Source organism: Coptis chinensis, chromosome 9 (genome assembly GCF_015680905.1).
Source record: "Coptis chinensis isolate HL-2020 chromosome 9, ASM1568090v1, whole genome shotgun sequence".
In the NCBI taxonomy this organism is placed as follows: domain Eukaryota; kingdom Viridiplantae; phylum Streptophyta; class Magnoliopsida; order Ranunculales; family Ranunculaceae; genus Coptis; species Coptis chinensis.
The window spans coordinates 47,719,081-47,736,872 of NC_141464.1; the positions used below are offsets into that span (position 1 = coordinate 47,719,081).

General features: G+C 35.5%; 1 long non-coding RNA gene across 2 annotated transcripts; it reads right to left on the reverse strand.

Moving 5' to 3' along the window:
- LOC147476367 (uncharacterized) lies at window positions 1–11,510 on the reverse strand. Of its 2 annotated transcripts, XR_015208250.1 has the most exons (6): window positions 11,387–11,510; window positions 11,218–11,283; window positions 10,933–11,009; window positions 10,657–10,710; window positions 10,101–10,225; window positions 1–444 (listed from the first exon to the last, which is right to left on the reverse strand). It is a non-coding gene; the product is annotated as an uncharacterized LOC147476367 (long non-coding RNA). The 2 variants fall into 2 exon arrangements; XR_015208251.1 differs by lacking the exon at window positions 10,933–11,009.
- Between the last annotated feature and the right edge of the window lie 6,282 nt (window positions 11,511–17,792).

The following is a 17,792-nucleotide window of genomic DNA, read 5'->3' on the forward strand; positions in this document are numbered from 1 at the left end:
TTGTATTGAAAGATTAATAACTTGTATTAAAAACACTAAAGCTTGAAGAACATAAAAATGGAAAACAAGTAAATAACAATTAAATTAAAACATTTAATCTACTCCTAATGACCAAAGATTAGCTCTAGGATAATGTTCTTTCTCTACAACTTTGGTTTATATAGGACATTATTTACAATTATGTCCTTCTTTCTAGAAACAAACTTGTGGGCTTTTGACCTAAGCCCATACAATTGAAGTTTTGATTTTGGCTTTAGGTCCCTAAGTCCGTAGCTTTCAGCCTTGAGTCCTTGAGTTTTTTACTTTGACAGTTGACTTGACTTTTGATTTTGACTTTCTTGAACTTTTACTCCTAAGCTAGAATCTTTCCAAGCAGCGTGAATAGCCATCTTTTTTGTGCTAAAATGTATGTATTAGGAATATGCCTCCTAAATGACATGTATCCTGTAAACGGTAGCAAAAGCTATAAGTTGTCTGTTCATTAAGCATAAGAAGGGCATAATTGAAATATTGTAAATGTAATAAAATGCATATTTGGGGACTGATCACTTCTCACATTCATAAATAACATAGAGCAGAAACATCATAATAAATAGTCTTGCCCAATACCAAATAGCAGGAGCTAGCTACGCCAAATAGCCAAGTCGATCATAAAACATATCTAAGACCCCTTCTCAACTAAATAATCCTTGTTTACCATTCATTGTTGGTAAACTCTAATTTTTCTCAATGACCAAAGGGATTCGATCTAGACTTTTACAGAACCACGGAAGTAGTAGAAATCATGTTCATCTTTTTTAAAAAAAATGGTTAAGATTTATTCATGTTACTATAATCATAGCTTGCACATAGCTAATAAAATTTCAATTTTTTTTGTTCTAATTTCTTAAGCTTACTTGTTGTTGTTGTTTTTTCGGACTTTGGTAAGGGCGTGCATGTGTTACTTTTGCACACTTACTTCCTCTTAGCTAGATTGATCATAATGAATAACATCAATTTTTGGTACTGTTTCGACCCCCACATACGTGGCAAACGTCCATTAGTAGGGGTCTCCATTTTATTCGTTTAATCAACAGGGCTAAAGCCCAATTTGCAATACCATAGATCAATGTACAGGCCCATTAACTCATGTGTCTAAGACTGAACCTTAGCCACATGGCTTGCCACTAATGTACGTTAATTTATGTCCAGATTCGTTTCTTATCAAAAGGATAATTATCAGTTGAGAGTTATAGTCTATCACAATTACTCAAGCTACAAGGACTCTCTACTCTACCTATATAAAGACCACATTATTTTTCATAAGGAACTACGTTGAAACTTGATCCCTAGAGCCTACCACTGTTCATCAAGTACTATGAATAATTGCATGACGGACATGAAAGCTCTGCACAGCTTCAATCTTCCACATAAAGCGAGAAGAGCCCCCCAAATTATTGAATGCTATTGGCTTCCCCCAACCCCGGGGATTCTTAAAGTGAACGCAGACGGGAGCTCAAGGGGAAATCCAGGTATGGCGGGATGGGGCATAGTTCTAAGGGACTACAAAGGAGATTTCTTGGGGGCAGCAGTAGGGGGGTTGGGTATTGCAACTAACTATATGGCAGAAACTGTGGCAATTGTTGAAGGAATTCAGAGAGCTTTGGACTTGAACTGAAATACATTTGGGTTGAATCAGATTCTTCCTCGGGTTAAAGCCTTTCAAGAGGACACGAGACATTGGAAAGTTAGAGCTAAATGGAGGCAAACAAGGAGAAAGCCACATGGATTAATGTAATTACAACATGGCGAAACTAACTTAGGAGAGCCGACAGGTTGTTCGAGGCATGGAGCAAAGATTACAAAGGGGGAAAGTAAATGGTGGGGCACAAGGCCTCCTTTCATGAGAAACCTGGAGAACCAGTTCACTACCTACTTTTGTTTCTCTAACTAATTTTGGGCTGTAATAGGTGGGTACACATATGAAGATACTCACACTAGGCAACTTTTACTCTACTTATTCTTTTCTTTTGTACCTTTTCATTTTATTCTTTTAATCAATTACCTTTAAGCAAAAAAAAAACTTGATCCCTAGAGAATAGATCTTGGGTACGTAGGCAGCCATTATTTGGTTCAGTTTCATCTCCCCCAACATCAAATTCCTCTGTTTCTTAGTGCGTTCGTCACCATTGCTCTCGTTGTGTTAAAGCAGGTTACTGCCGAAACATAATTGGCACCATCTGTGGGGAATTTAGAATTCATTATCACGTGAAACAATCAAGATGGTAAACACAAGAAGCAGACCAAATAGTCGACATATTCCTCCTGCTAATAGGACTCGCAACCCTCGAAATTCAAATCGGTCAATGCAAGAACCGTTGAAAATCAAGTTGCTCCTAGTGGTAGGATCAATTCTCAACATCCAATCAGAAGCGGCAAGAGCCACCGCCACCGCGAAAAGGCAAGACAACCGCCGCACCAACCCTAACAGTCTTGCAACAAGAAAACCGACAAGTCGGTAATCCTCCATGCGGTCCGCCCGTCCCATGTCGATCCTTTAGTTGACATGGATATGGACGTGGACATTACTCTCACACCAACTAACGGAAAAGGTGATAGTAATGTTCCAATTCACCCCTAATACGGTTGGCGTGAGTTACTTAATTTAATCAAATATTTAAATAGAAACTTGAGAAGGAAGTCGGCAAATAGGCAAAGGCGGTGGACGATCTTTGCAAATTCAACAACATCAGGCGACCACGAAGGGACGCAGGGCATTCCAGTGTATGGGACCGTCTTGAAGAACCACTTCATCGTCCTCAACAAAGTGTTATTTCTCAAACACAATCAACCAATGCACACTCTAAGAGTAATGACCCTATTACCCGTACTTATGGGGAGAATCGGATTGGCAGGGATAACTACTACCCTAGACATGTCCGATCTCAAATGGAAGATTTACCTATGAGAAGCAATTTCAGGGAAAATCGCCATCCGAGATATGTCCGACATGACTGGGAAGGCGGGCTTCCCAGACAAGAGCAACAAAACATGGAGAAGTGGTATAATTATACCCCACCACCCGCCAAGGGTGACTACCGCCTAGACAGTCGGGTTATAGGGATAGACAAATACAATCACCGGTCGAGCCGATCGTATGCATCGCCAAAGATCTCTAACTCCAATAAGAGATAATGGAAGGTATCCTTCTCCACATGGGCACGACCGAGGCGCCCAGGTTGTTCGAGCCAATACTTTAACTCTAACGTAACAACAATTGAAAGAGTTGATTGCAAAAAGAACTTAACGATAGAGAGTCGAGGGATGTAAGAATGAAAAACTTGACAGTCAATGATGGCGTACTTGATAAGTTTTCGCTCAAAATTCAAGAAGTTTACCACCATCCCGACTTCAAACAAACCAATTTTGAACTTTATGATGAGTCGGAAGGAGATCCTGGCTTGCATGTTCTATCGTTCAAAAATAAGTTGGTGTTATGAGGTGGAGATGATCCGCTCATGTGTAAGCTCTTTCCATCAACTCTAAAGGGAGAAGCATTACGCTGGTTTAGTTAGTTTCTTTCAAGATCAATTCACCAATTCAATGAACTAGAAAATCAGTTTGTTAATCGTTTCCGCCACAATTGCAAGACGCCAAAGGATGTCGACTCACTTCTGAACATCAAGCAAATACGTGACGAAAAGTTATGTACTTTTGTTACTAGGTTCCGGAAGGCAGCAGCACCGCCGCCGACGCTACCGCAAACGGCGGTACAAACGCCTTCGAAAGAAGGCGTCACGGAAGACAGTATAAGGAAAACCTTCATCCCAGATCGACCGGCCGACCGACAGGAAGGCCGACCTCGCAGATTTGAGGAAAATTGTCATCCTAGACAGGTCCGACCAGGTAGGGAAAGAAGGCGTCACGGAAGATAGTATAAGGAAAACCTTCATCCCTGACTGGACCGACCTGACAGGGAAGGCCGACCTCGCAGATTTGAGGAAAATCGCCATCCTAGACAACCAGATAGGGAAAGAAGGTGTCACAGAAGAAAGTATAAGAGAAACCTTCATCCTAGACTGGACCGACCTGACAGGGAAGGCCGACCTCGCAGACTTGAGAAAAGTTGCCATCCCAGACAGGTCCGACTAGGCAGGGAGAGAAGGTGTCACAGAAACAACTAGAGGGAAGACCACAATCCCAGACAAACTACTGACCTAGATAGACTGATTACACGCAAAGAAAAAGACAATCTCCAATCGGACCTAAACGTATGTACCGCCTAAAATCTCTAACTCTTGTAAGAGTTGATTGATGATTGATGATTGATGATTCTCCTATTGACAATTTCTTGCGCCAGAAAGAATCTATGGAAGACATTATGCCACCAATAACTGGGGGTGACGAAGACCAACATGAAAACTCAATTCCTAATCCCATTGACCTATGGATTGTTTACTCATATGGCTCCCATAGTAAATCTGGGTCTGGAATTGGATGCATTTTTTGTTAAACCCGGCAGAGAAAAGATTGGGAAATCTGTGCGACTTGGCTTCGCCGCTTCAAATAACGAAGCCGAGTATGAGGCTGCCATTTGTGCCTTAAGAACAGCTTTGACACTGGGGGCGCGAAAGCTCCAGTTATACACGGATTCTCGCCTTGTTGCCAATCAGTTTGGTGGGTCTTTTGAAGCAAGAGATGAGCGTATGGCGGCTTATCTTAGTTTGATACATAGTCTTGCTCGACAATTTAATTGCATCTCTATCACTTAAAGACCCAAAATGACTTACGTCATGCCGATTCATTGGCTTATCTCTCCGCCGCCGTTAGAAGTAAAGGGTCAAGACACATCACTTTTGCAGTCATCTTTTCGTCAGTCTAATAGTTTGAACGTTTTTACGCTCGCTTAATTCGTTATTTTCATTACGAAAAAATCTAACGAAGTTACCACATTTAGCTTCGTTAGTTTAAGTTTGAATGCTTTTACGCTCGCTTAGTTCATTACTATCACTACGAAAAAAATATGACGAAGTTACCACATTTAGCTTCGTCAGCTTAAATTTGAACGTTTTTATGCTCGCTTAGTTCATTACTATCATTATGAAAAAATCTGACGAAGTTACCACATTTAGCTTTGTCAGTCTAAGTTTGAACGCTTTTATGCTCGCTTAGTTCATTACTATCATTACGAAAAAATCTGACGAAGTTACCACATTTAGCTTTGTCAGTCTAAGTTTGAGCGTTTTTTACGCTCGCTTAGTCATTACTATCGCTACGACAAAATCTGACGAAGTTACTACGTTTAATTTCGTCAGTCTAAGTTTGAACGCTTTTACGCTCGCTTAGTCCATTACTATTGTTCCGACAAAATCTGACGAGGTTACCACGTTTAGCTTCGTCAGTCTAAGTTTGAACGCTTTTATGCTCGCTTAGCCTAATTTTGCAAAGTTAAGTAGGCATTGGGGGCGACTCGTTCTATTTCATTTCAACTGCATAAATCTACAACATTGTCAGTTTTCCGCAGGTATGTTATCTGACACAACAACAATATTCAATAACAAACCCATCTTTATTTTTATTTTTCATCAAAAGAAGTTTTAGCTCTATGGTATTACATTCACACAATTACCTAATCAATTATCTCTGTAAATTGTCTTACGGTTGTTCGATTAAATCTTCATTTTCTTCTTCGAAATCTGCGTTTTCTTCGCATAGTGCTTTCGGTTAACTATTTTCCGCAGTCATTATTTTTTCTAAGGCATTGTGCCGATCTTTTTACGAAAAATTTTCCGAGCGAAAATTTTCGTCATCTTCATTATTTTTTCTAAGGCATTGTGCCGATCTTTCTACGAAAAATTTTCGTCAACTTCATTATTTTTTCTAAGGCATTGTGCCGATCTTTCTACGAAAAATTTTCCGAGCGAAAATTTTCGTCAGTGTCGTTATTTTTTCTAAGGCATTCTGCAGATCTTTCTATGATAAATTTTCCGAACGAAAATTTTCGTTAGCGTCATTATTTTTTATTTTTTTTTTTCTAAGGCATTAAGCCGAACTTTCTGAGCGAAACTTTCCGAAGCTCGTACAACCGTCGTTTCTCCGTGCGGCAAAAATTCGCATTACGTTAACTTTCTAAGCGAAAACTTTATTCAGCTTCTTTATTATTATTATTATTATTATTATTATTATTTTCTACGGCATTGCGGCGCGGTCACCCTGAGCAAAACCTTTCTTCAGCTTCTTTATTTTTTTTCTAAGGCATTGAAATCTTTCCGCTCGAAATTTTTCGTCAATATCTTTTGCTCGTAATTCCGCCGTTTCTACCTACGACGACAAAATTAAACTTTTCATCAGTCTTTTAGACTTAACCAAAATTTTAAGATAACTAATAAAAATTACTAACATACCTATTTCATGCTGTCGAAAATCATTGACACCGCTTTATCATATTTTCCGAAATTATCCGTGTTTTGGTCACACTTACATTATTTATTGCGTTTATCCACGGTGAACGACAGTTTTTCTGCGGTGAAACAGAAATAGTATGCCTCACCCATAAATATCACCCAAACAAGACCCTAAACAGATTTGGTGCTCTTGCCAGTGTCCACCTTGTATATAGAAAATTTACCCCTTCCATAATCGTTGTCAACACAAAACGAGTTTTCTCCTTCTCGGGCTCGTCGTTTATCGCTTCTCTGTAAACAACAACAAACTTTCTTCTAGCATTGGATCTACCCTCACGAACCTTCTCGAGTTTGGCACTTGTCTTTTTTCTCGTCTTTATCATGTGAACTACTTTCTTCTAGCATTGGGTCTGCCATATCTTTTACTATGTGCCCCTATGCTTGAAACCGTTTAACCATGACCTACATAACATTAAGTCTATGAATAGGTCATGTACGCATATCTTAATAGAAGGTGCAAATAATTATGATAACAATTAATCAGGGAGGAACACCAAGATTACGATCTTTATCTGATAATAATCTATCAATCCTTGCCCGGACCCAATCCAGATATAAAAGATTGTTATATGTTGCCCCACCATTTAAATTTTCAGTATTAGTAAAGATATTGTTTCCAAGTTTGTTACCCCACTTGACACACTCTCAAAGATTGTTTGATTGCACTTCCCAGATATATTAGAACCTATCGAATAAGACGGAACAAAAACCACCACGGAGAAGCGAGAAAAGAAAGCACCTTGTATCTGTTTGTACTAATACGTACTCAACGTGTTCACGTTGTTATTATTATTATTATTATTTTTTTTTTTGAATGACTCGCCCATAGTTTGAGAAGTAGCATCTAAGAATGAGAGAAGAGGAGAACATTGCGAATCAGTCTAACCAATTTATACTAACCTTTTTCGTTCCAATTCCTCATGGCATGCTGCCTTGCCACGCCATATCACTCACCCTTGTATCTTTCTCTACTTAGTTTTTTTCCGTTATACTGTTTGGCATATGGAGTTTAGCCAGCACTTATATAATATTTTGTAGATACGTTTTGCTGGTTGGATTCTTATCTAACCCGGATTCTTATCTAATTTGGGGTGGCATACAGTTTTAGTCGCTCAAGTCTTCACCTTGGAATTCAATTCGTATTTCACTTCTTTTTCTTCATATTCTTACTAAATTGCCCTTACATTTAATTTCAACGGTCTAATCCTAATATCAGTATTCCGCTAGCATGCGTCATCGAAATCAACTTTTGTATTGTTACGTAATGCGTTCGGTACAGTTTCCGACACTCAATTTCTTTCGAAATTTTTTCTGTGCATTTTTCAGCCATTTTTTAAACTACAATGCGTCCCGTATACGTTAGTTTGACATTATTTCGTTCCCGATAATTCACGAATTTTTCCTGATTATCCATTTTCCTATCGTTAACGTTCACACGACACTTTGTTATACATTTTGCTCACTATTTTCGTATTCCATTTTTTCCATACTTTTTCTTCTCTTCTTTGCCATGTGACCTTTGTTCGCATGACAAAGAGGGGGCGGTGTTTCGACCCCCACATACGTGGCAAACGTCCATTAGTAGGGGTCTCCATTTTATTCGTTTAATCAACAGGGCTAAAGCCCAATTTGCAATACCATGGATCAATGTACAGGCTCATTAACTCATGTGTCTAAGACTGAACCTTAGCCACATGGCTTGCCACTAATGTACGTTAATTTATGTCCAGATTCGTTTCTTATCAAAGGGATAATTATCAGTTGAGAGTTATAGTCTATCACAATTACTCAAGCTACAAGGACTCTCTACTCTACCTATATAAAGACCACATTATTTTTCATAAGGAACTACGTTGAAACTTGATCCCTAGATAATAGATCTTGGGTACGTAGGCAGCCATTATTTGGTTTAGTTTCATCTCTCCCAATATCAAATTCCTCTGTTTCTTAGTGCGTTCGTCACCATTGCTCTCGTTGTGTTGAAGCAGGTTACTGCCGAAACAGGTACCAAAAAAAAAAGAATGATAACATCATGCCTTGGCTTATGCATTGTAATAATTTAATAGGGCAGGGCAACAACAATGTTATTAAGCTTATGTAATCTTACATTTTAATATAGCTTTAACCCTTACAACACTTGGCATAGACTCAAATCTCAAGTGAAGCAACAATGGCTTTACAAAAGCATATATAGGATTAAAGGACTACCATGCCAGAACATCATAACATCCCCAAACCATATTAAATAATCTTAAAATGAATTTTATCAACACTGCAACATATTAAATAAATTTTCCCCTACATGCTCTAAGAGCAGTATGAAAAGTAGCAATATTAAGACATGTACCACTTTCATCTAAAACTTTCAAAAATAAACAAACACCCGGGCGATACAATTTCTTTACGAGAAACACAAATAATATACCATTTGAAGAATAGGCATTAAATACAAAAAATGAATGAAAAATTGATTACATACCTTCTTATTTACCGTTACGCAAATAAGCATCCATAGGCTAGAGTAACCAAAGTGTAGCTTATTAAAAAAAAACTAAGATGGTCGAGGGTAGTACAAACCCGAAGTTAGACAAAAAAAATTAGAAGTACCCCTTTTGGACCGTTTCCCAACCACTCTAACTTCCTCCTAAGCCTCCACGCCACAGGATCCAAATAGCTTTAGAAGGAAAACCAAGATATTTGGAAAGGAAATGACTGAAAGCCACATTCAAGCACCTAATGCAAAGTCTCAATCGATATTTCCAATTCCTACTCCAAAGATGTAGGGGATTTTCTGAGTATCCCCTGATCCTTTTTTGTGCCTTGTGATTCAGAATCTTTTTCTTGATAGAGAAGGGATAAGATGATTTAGTGTTCAGGGTTGAACCGCCTGACAGCTGCCTACGTATCTCTTTGTTTATTTAGAAGAATCAAATCCTATTTTCCGTAGTTCCTAAGAGCGAATTCTTATGGTTTATATAGGAAGAGCTTTGAGAGTCCTAGGGTTAGGGTTAACCTCACTACCGCTTGTGAGTTTCCTTCCATCTTTGGACTCTGCCTTCCTATTAAGAATCATCTTCTTATGGAAGTTTGAATCTGGATCATATCTTATTAGAGGTAGGTTTCCTTGTTGGTCATAATATCCCATCACATATGAGAAGATTAGATCTGAAGGTAACTCTTAAAGATATGTCATTATGATTCATTCCTTATTATCAAAGATCACCCTTTTCAGTTTCCTTATGTTCAGGAACTACCTTTATCAGTTCCTAACGACATGGAAAACTGGCATATTCAGAGGCGGGTCGTCACGTGACTAACACATGCTTACGACACACTCGTGATAAACACGAGATAACTTATTCCCATAACTAATCCGATGGTTCTTGTCTTATTCCAGGTATCCATAGTCCTAGGTCATTTCCTATACACGTGTCATATAATCAATGACGGGAAATCCCCCTTACAAAAGACCTTTCTTTTACGGAGGTTTTCCTAATCCCCGAAACCACTTCAAGACACCCAAGAATAACACTCAACCACCTAAATTGGTCAACACCAATCCCTAAAAATGTATGGTTCCATTGGCAAAGTAAACAGGGGAAATGACCACGGTTTTTTCGACCAATTTTAGTAAACTTAAAAAGAAACTAGACAAACCTGAGCAATGTGCATTCGAACCAATCATAGGAAGTAGATTCATCTTCCTCTTGCAGTTTTCCTAACCCCGCCTACTTTAACACATTCTTCACCAATACTCACTATATTCTCAAATCTTTCATCTACTGTTGCCCCACGTACAATGGAATCAAACAAAAAAATTAATCAATTCCCAAAATCTACGCCCGAATAATTAAAAGAAAAATAACAAAAAAAATATACATGGATAATTTGGGGTGGCTACATCAATGACGTTAACTAACTATGGAAGTATCTAAGAATATAGCATGTGATTGTATCGTGAGGCTTCAAACACCAATAACATTATATATATAATCAACAATATCAATGCTTTTACAACACCATCCAGCAAGAGAATTAAACAAAGAAGAAAATGAAACAACCGGTAAAACAACTCAAGAAAGTTTCGAAGAAAGGGCTCCCATAGTTTTTCGTGTTTTTCATGGCTAGGGACTTAAAACTAAAAAAAAATTGTACATTGAAGAGAATACAATTGATAACAATATCATACAATCAATTCAAACTAACGCATCACCTGAGAAGACTTAAGCCATCAAAGTGCTTTAAGAGGCCTCCTTCCAACCATCCCCTATTCCAAACTCAACCAAAAACATATGAAAATCAACCCTTCTTGAAAATAATAACAAAACGCTCTCAGAAATAAATATTCTCAACACCAAAATCTGAACCAGATTTACAAACCGGAATATGGATAACTCACTTAAGTTCAAGTTCGTTATTAATGGGGATCTCTTATTTCTCTCTCTTTTTTTCTTTCTAAGTTTAAGTGAGTAAAAACAGTAATTAATACCTTAATGTTTCTAGACAGACTTGTTATTCTTCTTCACAAAGCTTCTCAATGCAGTTATTGAACAATGTTATTCTTCACTGAAATTCATAGAGATGTCCACGACCAATTTCTTGATTAAAAATTAGACAAAGCAATAAATAAAATCACAATCGGATAAAACTAAGTGAATACCTTTAAATCATCAGAAATATTAAATCAAAACTAAATCATCATAATGAAAGAAATAAGGTATCATGAACAAATGAAATTTGGGAAAAAAAATTGAAAAAGAATTAAAAATCTTACCTGTTGATTTGAAGGACATGATCTGAAAATTGAAGAAGCATAAACCTTAGGAGTTACGTCATGAATCTGAAACACAATCAGGTAGAACCCATAAAAATTTTAAAAAAAAAAAAAAAAAACCAAACTTTTAGTTCATGTCATGATTTCTAATTAAAATAAATAAACTTACTGATATAATTTATTGAGTAGACAGAATCACTTGTATAAAAAAAAAAATCAAATGGCAGTAAAGATTTTTTTGGGCGAGAAGATTTTTTTGGGCGAGAAGAAAAGAATAGTAGAGATTAGGTGCGAAGAGGGAGAAGAGAATATGATTTTTTTTCATTTTGTTATCTTTTACTTTTGGCAAAAGAAAGTGGAAGACAGAAAGAGATTGAGATGGAGACGGAAAGAGAAAGGACTCTGTGTAATTATGGTAATTAAAGACACGTAATTTATATTAAGTGGGCTTTTATTGTGTGGGCGTACAATTCAAAACAAGAAATGGGCCTTAACCCCCTCGTTTCGGTTCAATTACATGTAAACCTCCTTATTATTCACGTCCAACCAATTAACCTCTCTGCTTTCTATAATATAAGCAAATCTCGGTCTAATTTTTATCTCCACACTTATCTGTTTCCTTTTTTGCCCTTCTCAATAAATAACCACTGTATATTATTTCTTTGTTGAGTTCGCTCCAACGAAGAAGCCAATGAAAACACTGATTTTAACTTCATTTTTTTCGCCATTGAAGAAATTAACAAAATAGATTCCAAACGAGAGCCACTAGTATTTGATTCTTATGTGAAAATATTTTTTACCACATACATCTTTATGATGATATTTATAAACCAATGAGACATTTTATAGACTTTGAACTAGGGCGTTATTAGCACTCGATGATTGATGAGAGATCAGTAGATTGAGTGGAATTTGTTTGATGAAATGTTTGTAAGAAATAAATAGTTGTTTACTTGATCTGAAGAGGTTAGTGAAGTATAGTAGGAGATCTTGCATGGGAGAGAACAATCACTTTAATCTACTCATAAGTGATGGATAAGGTGAAACCAAAGCAAATGCAGAGATAAAATTGGAGAGTTGAAATTGTTCGATGCCTTGACAAAATATATGTAAATCTATATTTACATAGTAGCTTGACATATGTAAATACAAATTCACAAATGTAAATGCAAATTCACATATGCAAATAGAAATTCATATAGTTTATTTAATTTACATGCAAATACAAATTTGACATATGGAAATTTGAATTTACATATGAAAATTTAAGTTTACAGAGTAGTTTGATATAAGAATTTTTTTAGAATTTACATATGAAAATTTAAGTTTACATAGTATATTTATGAAACAAAATAAGCTGCCTGATGAAAAAAATATATGGAAATATATTTTTACATATTAGTTTTTGAAACTAAACATCTCGGTAAAAACTTAGATAATGTATGAAACTTTATATTTTCATAGTTGTTTAACCTATGCAAATTTGTATTTACATATGAAAATTTAGATTTTCGCAATAGATTACTAAAATAAAACAATTCTAATATCGGACGTATGCTATGAAAATCTTAACTCGCATAAGATGTAGGAGTTCTTTTTATTCAAGATAGATAATGGATATTGAAAAAATAAAAAGGTTTGGGGTGTTTGGATCCTATTTATTTATTGCCAAAAACTGTTTATTAGTGAAAAAAATATTTTTTGAAAAAATAAATGTGTTTGGCCTCTATTTTTTTTTAAAAAAAATCATCCAAAAAACACTTTTTGGTAAAAAAAAAACTCGTTTTATGATAATTAGGTAAAACTTATTTTTCAAGTTAAAAAACTGTTTTTCTTTGAGGGTAAGACTTTGGCCGCTCAAGGCAAATGAACTGCCCCGGATGTTTTACTTTAGTACTTTATGCCATGATATGCCAAAATATATCGAGAAATATAGTGCGAAATCTGGTTTGATAAAATAACTTTTAAGAAAAATCACAGCCAAACATGTTTATTCAAAAACTGTTTTTAGAATAAAATTTTTTTTATAAAAATGTTTTTTAAGAAAAAATAAACCCAAACACCCACTAACATTTTCTTTCTGACATTGGACTATATTTATTTCCACAAATATGAATAACAAATATGACTCATGAATCACCATTGTAATCATACAACTTTCACCCAAACCAAATGCTCAAACCCTCGCATTTTCTTTGTATGTGATGACCTTGGATTTTTTGTTGTCAATTTATCCTTTGTTAGCTTCCCAATAATTTAAGCTTACGCAACATACCGAAAAAACTCAACATTAGCTAAACATTGGTACTATGCAGACTTAAAAATGCATAGTAGTAGTACTATGCAAACTTAAAACTACATAATAATATCATTGAATTTTTATAGATGTTTTTTCTGACCATCTAAGTTTTGAAAGGTAACATAGACTATATATGTAATGACAATTCATATTTTCATATGCAAATATGAAATTTAATATATGTTTTTTCTGACATCTGACACAAATTATGTAAATATGAATATAGATATGAAAATATGAATTTACATATACACATGGATTTTTATAAACGTTTTTTTTTTTCATCATCTGCCAGGTGACACAGTCTATACAAATATGAATTTACATGTGCAAATATGAATTCTCATAAACTTTTTTCTGACATGGCTATGGAAATCTGACAAACTGCCAAACGCATCAGACTCATTTTTTTGCATTACATCCAGAATTCAAAGATCAAGAATTCAAACAAAATTAGTATCCAAAAGTTACATTCAGAATCCAAAAGTTTCATTCTTTTGTGATGGAGGACGACCACACTATAGAGCTTCCTCCCCAAAAGTTGAATACCCAAGTCATATTCACTTTTACAAAACAATAAACAAGTAATTGGCTTGTTACGTTTCAGTATTTTTACAACTTTATTAATCTATCTCCATGCACACATCTATATACGACCAAGCTATAAAAAAAAAACTCGGCATGTTAATGACTTCAATGTAATGCATTTTATCATTGGAGCATCTTCTTTTGAAACTTTTGATTTATTTGTTTTGTTGGTTCTCTCCTCTTTTTGGGTTGTTTTGCCATCTTATCTTCTATGTGAATTTAGTTTTGTAGGATATCTAGGGTTTGCAAGAAGAGAGGAGGTGGCGAGAAAGAAAGGGATAAGAGAAAATTTAGAGATAGGTTTCACGCGTCAATTATGTGTGGGGTATTTTAGTCAGTTCGGGTGGTTTAAAAAAAGAGGGAGTTTTTATGGGTTAGTCCATAGTGAAGGGGTTTTTATGTAGGTTCTTCATGAGCCAGTGATCGGAAATTAAACCCAAAACCTGCAATTCAAAATGGTGTGGATTTGGTTTTTTAATTAACCACCACATGAAATGACCGATTACCGCTATTAAACAATGTTAAGCAACACTTTAACTGAAGGACAATATCGGCACTACAAATTTACATGGGGTGTAAAAATACCAAATAATCATTCTTAATAGTATTTAGGTGTTTGATTTAATTATTCATTTGGAGGTATTATGCGTAAGAAAAATACTCGGATGAATTTAAGAGTCCATGTTAGTTATAGGAGATACTACTAGTAGAGATATATTTGTTGGTGGTTAGGATATATTGGGATCTTAACCTTTATAACATACAAATATATCTTTATTTACCAATATCATAAACACGAAAAAAAAAATAGCACAAAGAAGAATATTCATCATCTTCTTCATACATATGTTTCTCCTCTCTATAACCAAACTTGAATCAGTAGTATTTTTAGTAACGCTTTTGCTGGTTGACCATAGTTATAACCTGTAGCATCACTATGGGTGGTGGCATCGACCATAGTGTTAAAGATTTGATTACATCTAAGGTCTGGACATGTCTAGGGATGTCCATGATGCATGTAGATAAAACCCCTTGACACTATCAAATTCCTGCCGCAAGTGGAATCACTACAAAAAAATAAAATGACCACAACCAGTTTTGCATTTCCGTCCTAACTTCTTCTAATCTCAAATCTCTTTCATCTCGTCTTATTTCCCATTCGCTCATATTCTTGGTTGACAACATAATTCAATTAAAAAACAATGTGTATTGAAATAAATATTGAAAATACATATTAGTTTATTATTTTTTTTCCAATTTCCCCTACTTCAATTTCAATTTACCCTAATGTTCTAAAATTTAATTGAACCCAAAGAACCCTAAACATCAAGCAGATTATTGTTTAAAAATTAAAATAAGTTGATTGCCTCTCGTACCGCAAGAAAGAGAGCTTGAGTCAAATTTTAATCAACAACAAAAAAAGCGATCCAATATTTCATTTGATTAATATTTTTATTTATTCTTATATTTTATTTTTCTTTTCTTTTGTTAAAACAAAATTAAGATAAAAAATGGTGATGTAATAATTAAGTTTGTTGGAGTGGACCAATCAGCTGTTGGTGTCATATGGACAACAAAATGGTGTCTCTCCACAAATTTGCACTGTTTAGTTTATGAAGAGATACATACTACAAGTGGTTTGGTGTAAACATATCACACCTGTTTGAAAGGGTGTGATACCATTTGGTGTGACAATAGTGCATAGAGTAAAACAATTATACACATTAGGGACTATGGAGTGCATGATTGTGGACAATTAGTATTTAGTTATGGGTTTTTCAATTTTTAAAATGGTATTAACACGTTTGGAAAAGACAGTTTTAGTTACAAGTCATTTTTAGTATGAAGAGTATATTGATAAAAAAAAAGACATTGCAAAGGGGGTTAACCAATTTTTTTAATAAAAATTGTATTTATTGATATGAAAAATAAATCAAATAAATAATTGTTTAGAGGTCAAACACGCTACAATACAAATTGTACTGCTAGCCCTTTCTAAATTCAAACTATCCATGTGACGTGAGCTGATATCAACAATGAAAAGATCGGTGGAGTGGGAAAATGTACAAGTGGTCCCTTTCTATGAACCGAATGTTGAAAAACTTCTACAATAGGGTATGGAAAGTCATCGATTCGAATTTAGCAACAATCTCGATCTTGCTTTAATTAGCAAATGTAACAGTAATTGTTTTAGTCATGGAGGTGTCAACAAATAAAGTTAATAGAGAAAATGTAATGGATTTGAAAGAATGGGAGCTGGCTTGGAGACGGGTTGTGAGGGTAGAAAATGTTGGACAGTGAGTGCTTGAGAAGTCCACAATGTTGTTACTTGCTAGTGATATGATTGATCAGATTTTTGTTGAAAATGGAGTACTCGAGAACCAGCGACTAGTTGTAGCCTTAAATCTTGATTTTTTAGCGCTGAAACGGCTGTTTTTTATGCATTGAATCCCAAACGCTTGGTTTTCGGAAGGGACGTAAATCGTCCTGAGTTTCAAGGGTATTTGCTATTCTTTGCCGATAGGGTTGATATGGTGAAAATTATCATATATTTCCAAGAAAAAAATCTGCCATATTGTCGAGATTGACTTGTAACGCGTTATCTATATATATATATAAAAGCTTGCACCTTATCTCTCTCCTCACCATATCACTCTATTTTCCAAACCGTGCATTCTCATACACTCCTAAAAAAAAAGGGAACTTTATAAATTAGTTTGACCTCCCTAGATTTGCTACTTTCTCCTTCTTTTATTCTTTATTTATTTGGTTCTCCTAATCTCTTTTATTCATGCATATGTTGTTAAGATCAAAGTCCGGTCCTCTCAACTCGCCCAACCCTCTCTTGACCTTTTTTCTCCAAAACCAATTTAGCTTGAACCAAGAAAAAAAAAAAAAAAAACACCTCTTTAGTAACTCGAGAACCCTTGATTTAAAATTAACCTATGGTCGAATTTCCGATATATTTTAAGAGATGAGATAAATAGCAACGATAGAAGCTGAACCTATGGTCAGATCGTAAGATAGTCTTCTTTGCCTTACAGTCATTTCAGAAGACCAAGAAGCAAGTTTCTAAAGGAAATACCGAAACAATAGAGGTAGACCCGACTTTTGGATAAGAATCGGGCCTTCAACTTTGAACGAAGTTTAAGCCCATCTATCTCCTGATACAAGGATTGATCTTGAATGGTGCGCTTATCGCGCAAGATCTCGCCTTCTTCAAGAAAGGGAACTTGAGGCCACCTTTTCTCGCTTGATCCGCAACTACTTCTTTATGATTGATTACTAGAAGAGAAAGGAATAGAAAGAGGAGATCCCATTGAATCACTCCCTTCCGACTCCTGTCTTCATTTCCATTTTTTCGGCCCAATCGAAAGTAGGCTTTTCTTCCAAAGGACTGATTAGATCCAAGATCACCGACCGCTTCTTCGGGCGTAGTTCTTCTTGATACTTCCAAGGTCAAGATTTTTATTTTAATTTTTTATTGAGTCGCCAAGTAGGTCATATAAGGATTTTATATAGCTCTAATATTGATTATGTGGCCTAAGGATTATGGTTTTCACACAATTAGATGAATACCTGTTAGAAGGCGTCATTAGTTTCCATCCTTTTTCAGAAGAAAATACAAACCGATGGTCGTATTCCAATTGTACATATTTTATTTATGATCAATAGATTTTTTCATTAG